This window comes from Gymnodraco acuticeps, unplaced genomic scaffold (assembly GCF_902827175.1).
Source record: "Gymnodraco acuticeps unplaced genomic scaffold, fGymAcu1.1, whole genome shotgun sequence".
In the NCBI taxonomy this organism is placed as follows: Eukaryota; Metazoa; Chordata; class Actinopteri; order Perciformes; family Bathydraconidae; genus Gymnodraco; species Gymnodraco acuticeps.
Window position 1 is genome coordinate 446316 of NW_022990152.1, and position 9520 is coordinate 455835.

A 9520-nucleotide genomic window follows, 5' to 3' on the forward strand; every position below is an offset into this window, starting at 1 on the left:
GAATAGGTTTGATTTAAGAATAGTGCATACAGTATTTTCTGATTTGTGGAGGACACATTAAACCACCTGCATGTCACTGCTGAAGGATGGCTAAATATGAAATGGAAATTCTTGTGTTCTCATTCCTACACTTTATCGTAGCTCTAAAGCTAACTATGTACGGCCAGACTGAAAGGAAGTACAAAGATGTGTTATTCAGACTCCATGATATCCATCAAAAATGTTTGAAATACAATTTTTTTTAAAAAGGCAAGTTACTGTATCAGACTCAGAAAATGCTAAATGAGATTTCTTCATTTATAAACTTGAGTTTGTCTGGGATCACATTGAATTGATTAGATTTTGTGAAACAGAGAGCAAGGATACAAAAGGAAAACAAAGGATTTAGTCCAGTTAATTTCAAGATAAAGCATGTGGATGTATTTCTTAATACTGCTGCAGTCTCATCCATGATGTCTTTAATATACAACCAAACGTTGCCACAAAAAGATAAACAACTATCATGACTACCTCGAGGTATGTCAAGAGGAATTCCTCCTAATATCAAATGTTTGACAAAAATGATGAGGTGTGATGATTCAAAGGATCACATGTAGGTTTCTCTGAGGCTCAGGAAAGTAGAAATATAGAGGGTGCTTGCACCACTTTAAGAAAAGACACAGTGTTTGTTTTATAACGAATAAAGCTCAGTCTGGTCCACTTCCACCCAGCGGCTCCGTCACCGAGGAGCCATGTTTCTGGAAGTTTTCCTCCTCTCCTCATGTTCCCTTTGGCACATGCGCGGACACTGTAGCCCCCCCCCCCCTGTCCCGTGCTCCCGGTGTCCTAAACGTGGCTAATCGGCATCAGTTTATCACGCCTCCGCATACTTCCCTCCCTCTCCTCCTATAAAAACCCTCACCTCGACGTTGGACCCGGTTCTGTCATGGGAGATTACGGGGGACCGATTGCACAAGACCGAATGTGGCGCGAGGAGATTAGCCGGGACGCCATAGAAAATAGCAACGGGGCCAACGGATTCCTCGCGAGGGGGCCTTATCGTGCAATTACACGTTGACACGTTTTAACCATTTTTCAGCCTCTTAATCCGAGGGCCCCCTCCTCCCCCTTTCCCTCCCCCTTCTCTCTCCAAAAGCAGACCTATTGGTGCTGAGGGAGCGCCGCGGTCTGACTCTCTGCATCACTGTGCTTTCTGAAAAGTCATTTCCATCCTTTCCTCTCTTTATCAACCACTTTTAATGTTTCAAAAAGGGCTAAATGCCAAATAGTTCACAGTTTGTCTCTGTCTTTATCAAATACAAAAACGTTAAGAGCTGAATTAGGAACAAAGTAAATCGAGGTACATTTACAACTAAATTATTAAAAGGGAAAAAACGGATTAAAAGTTAAGCATGAGAGAAAATCTAAATGTTGAAAATAAACTTTTACAATTGCTCCAAGATAATAAGATTGACTCCAAATACAGTCGTGTTTTTTAACATTGAAACTAAATACGGTGCCAAATGTACTAGAAATCTACCTTCTTGTAAAGCCTTGAGTAACGACTGTCTGCAAAAGAACATTTTATTATATTTTCTGTCTGATTTAACCCAAATGACATCACATACTTTCATTAACAAATAGAAAAATGATGTTTTATGACCAAAACTGTTCATATATGTACATCTACGCCTCTATAGCAGCATAAGTCTTATTTGCAGAGTTGCAGCTGATATGAAAAAGTTCACCTTTACACCGCCTTGTGTTTTTTTTACGTCAGGCATCAAACGGACTGCATGGTGTGTTGTTCCACCATGCAGCTCAATTCAATTAGGGCCTTTCATGACAATCAATTAGGGAGTAACCCCTGGATCTCCCCGGGGGCCTATAATCATCACACACCGTCTGCTCAGAGAGTCTCTGGGGCCCCGCCCACCAGACGCACGAAGCCTCAACGTAACGGGGCCGCTGGGAGCCATGAGGACACAGTTTGTGTTTTATTTCTAGCCGTTTTACTTCAGATTATGAGCTTTTTTCCTCCTATTGGCTGCGTGTTGAATGCAGATTTCCCCCCTTTAAGTTGTGCTAGTCTGCACCGTTTCCCTGCAAAGAAAGGGTTTTACTGCCTGGGTTTTCTATGCTTTGGGTTTGGGATCATTGTAATTCACATGCAGAGCCTTGCTGACAACAACCACACTGATCAGAAACATATTTACTGATATATTTGGATATATTAACACCTTTACTGTACAGTAGGTCTGATACAAAACTAAACAGACAATATGGGCCGCAGTGCTGGGAAATAACTAAATGCATGTACTTAAGTACTCTACTATACACTATTGTGGTACTTGGACTTCCTTTGGCAAATATGTGTCAGAAAACCCTGATGATACTGTGTACTACACATTGATAATGAAAATAAACAGGTTGCATTTCGGTAAAGGCTGATTGGAGACTAAAAGAGTGGATTGTTTAGCCTCTGCTGTCTTTCTATCAATCTGTTTCTAATCCTCCTATTCCTACCATTTTGAATCAATGTAGTTATAAATAAGGGGACAAGCGTAATGGTTGAAACACAACATCAAAAAGTAATGATCCTATATCTATTAAACCAGACGTATCTCTTAATATCCAACAAGTTAATGTAATGAGTGCTTACAGTTAAGATGTAATAATGAGCCAGTAACTTCTACTACTCTTGTATCTTCCATTGATCAGTTATGTTAAGTTAAAAAGTACACGTAGTTCTCTGGAGCTGTCCAGGTGCTGAAATGAACCAACTGCACCAAGAGTTATGGACTTCACATAATGTCATTTACCATATTACAAGAAGTATAATGTATTAATTGTCCCTCATCTTTGAAATGCTGAAGTTATAAGGAGGTCCGTGACATATAATACAAAATCAAGCAAAGCACAGAGAAGTCATATTCCTGGCTGGCTACAGTAGGACACTATGAACCCCTGTTTATTATTAAAAACAAAATGAATTCCTCCAAAGAAATGGAGCAAGCGTTCTGCCAGCAGGAGAAAAACTAACATTGGACGATGCAGGAAGAGCGTTCTACTTTTAAACCAATTATAAATGCAAGAGCAAAAGTGAGGTCTCCTCAAGCCAATTACCTCAAACACCACGGTGCTTCTCCTGGAGGGTTACGGCACGTCGGAGAAGAAAGTAGGGGGAGAGAGAGAACAGGAAACACTAACATGATTACAACTATAGCTCGGTCTCAGGTAATCACGGGAGTTAAAAGGTCTCCTGCCGGCCCAGAGGCCAACGCGCCGCTCTCTGCCTCTCACCTCTGGGGAGAACACTCTGTCATTTGCAGATTGCAGGTGAGATCTGGTTCACGTCTCTACAGCCTCCTACCAGTGTGGCGGCCAAAAACACCGGTCAATTAGTGCCAATCACTGGCAATGGTGCCATAATTATTTAGTGATGTTTGACATGGGGAGACCTGTGTGCGTTTGTGTGTGTCTGTGTATTCATGGTTTACAGGTCTGGGGTTTTTAACAGCTAAAATGTTCTAAGTTGAAACTACAAAAGAGCTTCAATTCAGTGCCTCTAAATAATGTTTTACATGTAAAGACTGAACATTGTTAAATACAGTTATAGGTAAGTAAAAAGGTTCATGTTGTAAGGTATACATGACCTTTAGTGTTTGCTGCAGAAAGGAAGCTAATTCATGGATATCTTGGCTTTTTAAGGATAACTACAACTTTGGTTTTATTTGGTCAAATGTATTTATAGTCGTTATAGTGTAGCAGTGTTTCCAAGTGTCACCACACAAACTACCAAACAGTATGAAGTAGTACAATTGGCTAACTTGACTAACTACAACATTGAAATGCTATTACATGAATAGGAAAATAATATTTAATATGTGGGAACACAGCACGATTAGACAGGTTGTTAATAGCCCAAAAAACATCTGAGGAAGGATCAACGCTCAGGCGAGAGCTCACTGAAACACACAGGTTTCTTTTACTGCTTCATTTCAAAAGTGACCAAAGTGACTCCAGATTTTCAATTGGGACATGCAGCTTTAAGTGTTTGTCTAGAGTGTGTGTGTGTGTGTGTGTGTGTGTGTGTGTGTGTGTGTGTGTGTGTGTGTGTGTGTGTGTGTGTGTGTATGCATTTAAACAATATGCTAATCTCCGGCGTGGAGTAGAGGGATTTGCTGTATAAAGGAGAGAGAGACGAGCATGCTTGTTAGCGATAGCCTGGCTGAAGATTCCTACACACACCCACCTCCCTGATCCACTTCCACGGGCCTTCCATTGTGTGTGTGTGTGTGTGTGTGTGTGTGTGTGTGTGTGTGTGTGTGTGTGTGTGTGTGTGTGTGTGTGTGTGTGTGTGTGTGTGTGTGTGTGTGAACAGGAGGATGATCTGTGTTGGCAGCCAGTGGTTGTGGACTCAGATTAAACGTTGAGAGGGATTCAGTGTCTGAGGGTATTTACAGATTCTCATTATCGCCTCAAAATATGACCGAACGAATGAAAAAAACGCTACAATCTGAAGGTAAAAAAGGTTAATGGGTTTTTTGCAGTGCATGCTGGGTAGGGGAGCCATTGAACATTATATGAAAAGATAACTTACTCAAAGTATTTATCTTTCAATCACAGTGAGGTTTCCTTTGTCTTTTGTTTCCCTTGTTGGAGCTGCAGTTTCTTTGAGTTACATATCTTCCTGCACTTGGCCATGAAGTATGAAAATACCTCCCTGTATGCGCAGACATACAGTGGAGTATCAAAGGACCGCACGTGGTGCTTTGCAGCCTTTGGAAAGTTTCTATAAGAATCTAATAAAGCTTTTCTCAGTCATAGAATTCCTTAACATTAACAATGCACTTGCTGCCGGGTCACCATATGTAGTTATATAGCGTTGGTGATTCAGCCGCAGTGAATGCAGACAAAGCATGCAGGCAAGTATGTGAACATTACCACTTAGTAAAGAACCATTGAGTAAACAAGTTATGGTGTCATTTTATAAAGAAATGACTTCTTCATCAGGTTGAATCCCAGCAAATTACTGCAAGAGAAAATAAGTAAAATAGTGTATTAAAATGTATGAACTGAAAGTTACAAAACCGAAGCATAAATGATGAGTTTTTAAGTCATATCGATGTATCCCTCTCTGATTTGATCCCTGTTATGACCAGCTGTGTGTTATAAAAGCAAAATGCCAGTGTACATGGTTAAATAAACATCGTCCAGTACAGAAGTAGAAGCTGAAACTTTACACAATGCAGCCGCCGCCATGACAAACTTTCACTTGTTTTTACTTTAAGTAGACAACTTGCTCGCTGGAGAGGAGAAAGGGAAGGAGGGAGCGATGGCGAGGGATGTGGAAGGATGAGGATAAAAGCGAGGGTGGGTAGAGCGGTGCTGAAACACAACGGGAGCATCCATCCTTTAACCGGTGGGGAGTTATCGCCCGACGACAGAGCCTTTCCAAACGCTTTAAAAAGCACATTTGAAGATGTATTAGTGCATCCCTGAATCCACTTGCTGCCAATAGGGGGCTGCTTGCTGGGCTTTGTGCATGTCTCATATACGAGTGTGTGTGTGTGTGTGTGTGTGTGTGTGTGTGTGTGTGTGTGTGTGTGTGTGTGTGTGTGTGTGTGTGTGTGTGTGTGTGTGTGTGTGTGTGTGTGTGTGTGTGAGATTTTTTCTTCTCCAAATTCCCTTAGCGAGCGTTGCTAAGGTGCTTTGGGGATGGGATTAGCTGGAGGCTCATCACACATTCCATAACAGAAAGAAAAAGTACGGAGAGGAAGAGAGAGACGTAGAGAGGAGGAATTAAAGGAAGGAAGCAATAAGAGGTAGGGAGAGAGGGATGATAAAGACATGAAGGAAGGAAAGGAACAAGAAAGAGTGATGAACAAATAAAGGAAAGACTGGAAAAAGGAAGATATTAAGGAAATGAAAAGACACACGAAAGAGGAATGAAAGAGAAATGATGGATAGACTAGAAGGGAAATGGTAAGAAATGAAGTAAGGAAGGAAACGAGAAAGGGTTCAAAAGAAAGGAAAGAGAGATGAGAGTAATAATCGAAAGACTGGGAAAGAAAAGAAAGACGGAAAGAAATGAGAATGGAACGAAAGAAAACAGGTTTGAAGGAGGAAAGGAAATAGGAAAGAGAAATAAAAGGTGTCAAGCTTAATGCTCAAGGAGATGAAGGAGACGAGTGAGAAAAAGTGAAGAAGTAAAGCAAGATGGAAGGAAAGAAACTAGGGAGGGAAACATGTATGAAGAAGGGAAGAGAGAAAGCAAACAAAAGACGAGGCAGAGTAGAAGTGGAGAAGCTACGAGAAAAAGAGTGCAAGGAATAAAGAATAGAAAAGACAGGAGGAGACAAAAGAGGGAAGGATTGGAGGAGGAAGTAGAAGAAGTTATAATGGCAAAGAAAGTCAAAAGCAGTAGAGCGGAGAGAAGAGGTCGGAGGAAGGCAGGGTGAAGGAGGTGAGGAACCAGGGGAAGAAGGAGGAAATGTAGGAGGAAAGAGTAGGAAGGAAGAGGAGGGGAGGAAAGGAGTGATCTTGCTGACTGTTGCATCAGCTCCTTAACCGAGGGCCATATGATGAGAATAAGCTGCGTAACGCGGCGTGGAGGAGCTGCAGGAACCTGTCCAGGATCCACCTTGTTTGAAGTCCTTCGGAGCAGTCTGCTTCACGCCTCACTGCAGATTAAACACAGCTAATCTCCAAGATCCTGGTTTATTTTTGGTGTGATGTTTCTGCACCTCCTTCCTTCCCTGACATCACCTGTCAATCAAATGGTGTGGGCGGCGCTGTGACGTCTCTTTATTTATTTGTGGAGGGCACTGCTCAAGCTTCTTCCAACAAATGTGTTTTCATTTCCCTCCAGAACAATTATTACATCAAATCACTGTCGCAAACAAACATACAGTGTCTCCTGATAGAAAATAGGATGATAGAAAATACTCGCCGGCATCACATGGAGGAGTCAGCAAAGTGTGTATATCAAAGAGTATTGCTTTTAACTATGACCACAATCTTTCCCTGACCTCAACCATCGAAAACAAAAACACAACTAAGTCAAAAAGTCAAAGTCAGCTTTATTGTCAAAATGACTACATGTGTTATCCAGAAATCTCAAGATACCGTTTCCCGCAGTCCCACAGTGTTACACATATTCATAAAACAAAAAGGGCCGAGATAAACGGGGTATAGAATTTAAAATGTTAATAATATATTTCAAATGTTCAAAGTACTTTACACATTTGGAGATATTCCCTTCCTGGTGTCCTAGGATAGTGCGTTTATACTAGATTAGGACCAAAGACTCACAAATATAATGCATAAAAACAACAAAGATTTGACAACATAAGGTTTAAAATCTAACTACAGAATAAAGCTTGAGGTTTGACTGCCAAAAAAACCATCATTACCTCCTGCCCAGTGCACTTGGCAACAATGCAACACGCCAACTATTAGCTGTACAATAAGGGGCCTGACAAAAGCAGTAACAACTTTATTATAATAGAGACACATAACCAAGTACTCTTCCGTCACAAATGAGGAGATATTCCCTTCCTGGTGTCCTAGGATAGTGCGTTCACTATTAGGACCAATACATAAAAACAACAAAAACATGCTTCAACATGAGCTTCGTGTTAAACTACAGAATTAAGCTTGAGGTTTGAATGCCATCAACCCATCATTACCTCCTGCCCAGTGCACTTGAAACACGCTGTACAATAAGGGGCCTGACAAAAGCAGTAAAAGACACATTATGATAGAGACAGATACTTCACTAGCAACAAGTATAACACCACTTTTCCTCTGTTTGCAGAGACTGACTGGAAGCATTATTTAGGAAGCAAATGCATCTCCTTTTAAACCATCTTCAAATGTTTTGTCATCAAGAAAAACCAGAATCTTCATCAGACTGGTATAATGTAACAATTGCATTCATGAACATCTTGCTATGTATGGTCCACACAGTCAGATCTATTGATAAGTCTGTTTCACTGAACACACGACGACAGTGCAGAGATCCAGTGTGTGATGTGCAGCAGGGGACGAGGACCTGCTGCATACAGGAGGTGTGGTCTGTTAGCTCTCCTGTTACCTGGCCCTCCACTGACACCTGAGCCTCCTCTGTTGGGACAAATTGACAAAGTGAACCGGGCTGACAGGATGCCAGATTTCCCTCTCTGTCTATCTCCATCTCTCCTTTTTCTGTTAACCTATCGCTCACTTTCTCTGTATCTGATGACTCCGTTAAACAGCATCAACACAGACATTGACCTATGTATAATTAAGCATCTAAGAAATTGTGTTTTTTGTATCTTTTGGTTTAAAAGTTGAATTTAGGAATAAACATGTTTCTAAAACCTGTTTTATTTTTCTCTCTCCCTCCCTATGTCTCTCTTCCTCCCTCGGTCCGTCCGTTTAGGGTTTCCATGAGCTCATTATGTCCTATGAAAAGGGACAGGTAATGCAATCTGGCATGGCGTGGCACGACTGTGTGTGTGTTGATTACCTGAACAACAGTCAACAGAGTCTCTATTTCAGCCACTTATCTCGTCTAGAAATAATCATCTAATCAGGCGTGCACACACACACACACACACACACACACACACACACACACACGTAGCGTACAATAATGTGTGTGTGTGAGAGAGAGAGAGAGAACAGCTCTCTCTGCATACAGTGCACGCAAACCCACACACTTGGAGAGTAGGGCCAAAAATAGAGACTGTTAATGTATGAAAGAATATATTTGTGCCCCTCCTTTAATAAACAAGTCACTACAGTATCAACTTGATGGGCTCGGGCTGACTTGTCTCTATGAGGGAAACAGAGTCTGTTAGCCTTGCATTAAAAGCCTGCATTACATTCAAGGCATAAAAACAGCAAGTGATTCATATAATAAAATGTCCAGGTGTGTGTGTATGTCTCTCCAACGTAATGCTCAATTGACAGGTGCCTATGATATTAAAAATCACATATTGAACCGCCGTAAACACACGACAGCTAGAGACCGGAAAATAGATCAATCGCGGCGATAGGAGAGAGAGGAAAAAGCAAAGAATAGAACGGGAGGAAGAGGGAGGGGGGCGATCGACTGTAGCTCTGACCTCTCGGCACACACAAAGCCCCCCCTCTATCCACAAAAAAATAAATAAAAAAAGACCCAGAGCCCTCCACCGGCAGGGCTTTTTACTGTATCAATTGCCCCCCCGCTCCTGCGCCCTCTCAGCGACCCACCCCACATGGCTGGACAGCCGATAAGTTGGAGCTGAGGACTAAAAGCCCCCGCAGGGCGAGCGACAAAAGCCTCCAGCCAAGGAAAGAAAAGTGCTCTCTCTCTCTCCGCTCGCTCACTTTCTTCCACACTAACTCTCTCCCCGCGCTGTAGGGACACATTATGGAAGTCATTATTCTGGTCCTACAAGTTGCCACAGAAGCTTTGGGGCTCTGACCTGGCCGTGAGTGTGTGTGTGTGTGTGTGTGTGTGTGTGTGTGTGTGTGTGTGTGTGTGTGTGTGTGTGTGTGTGTGTGT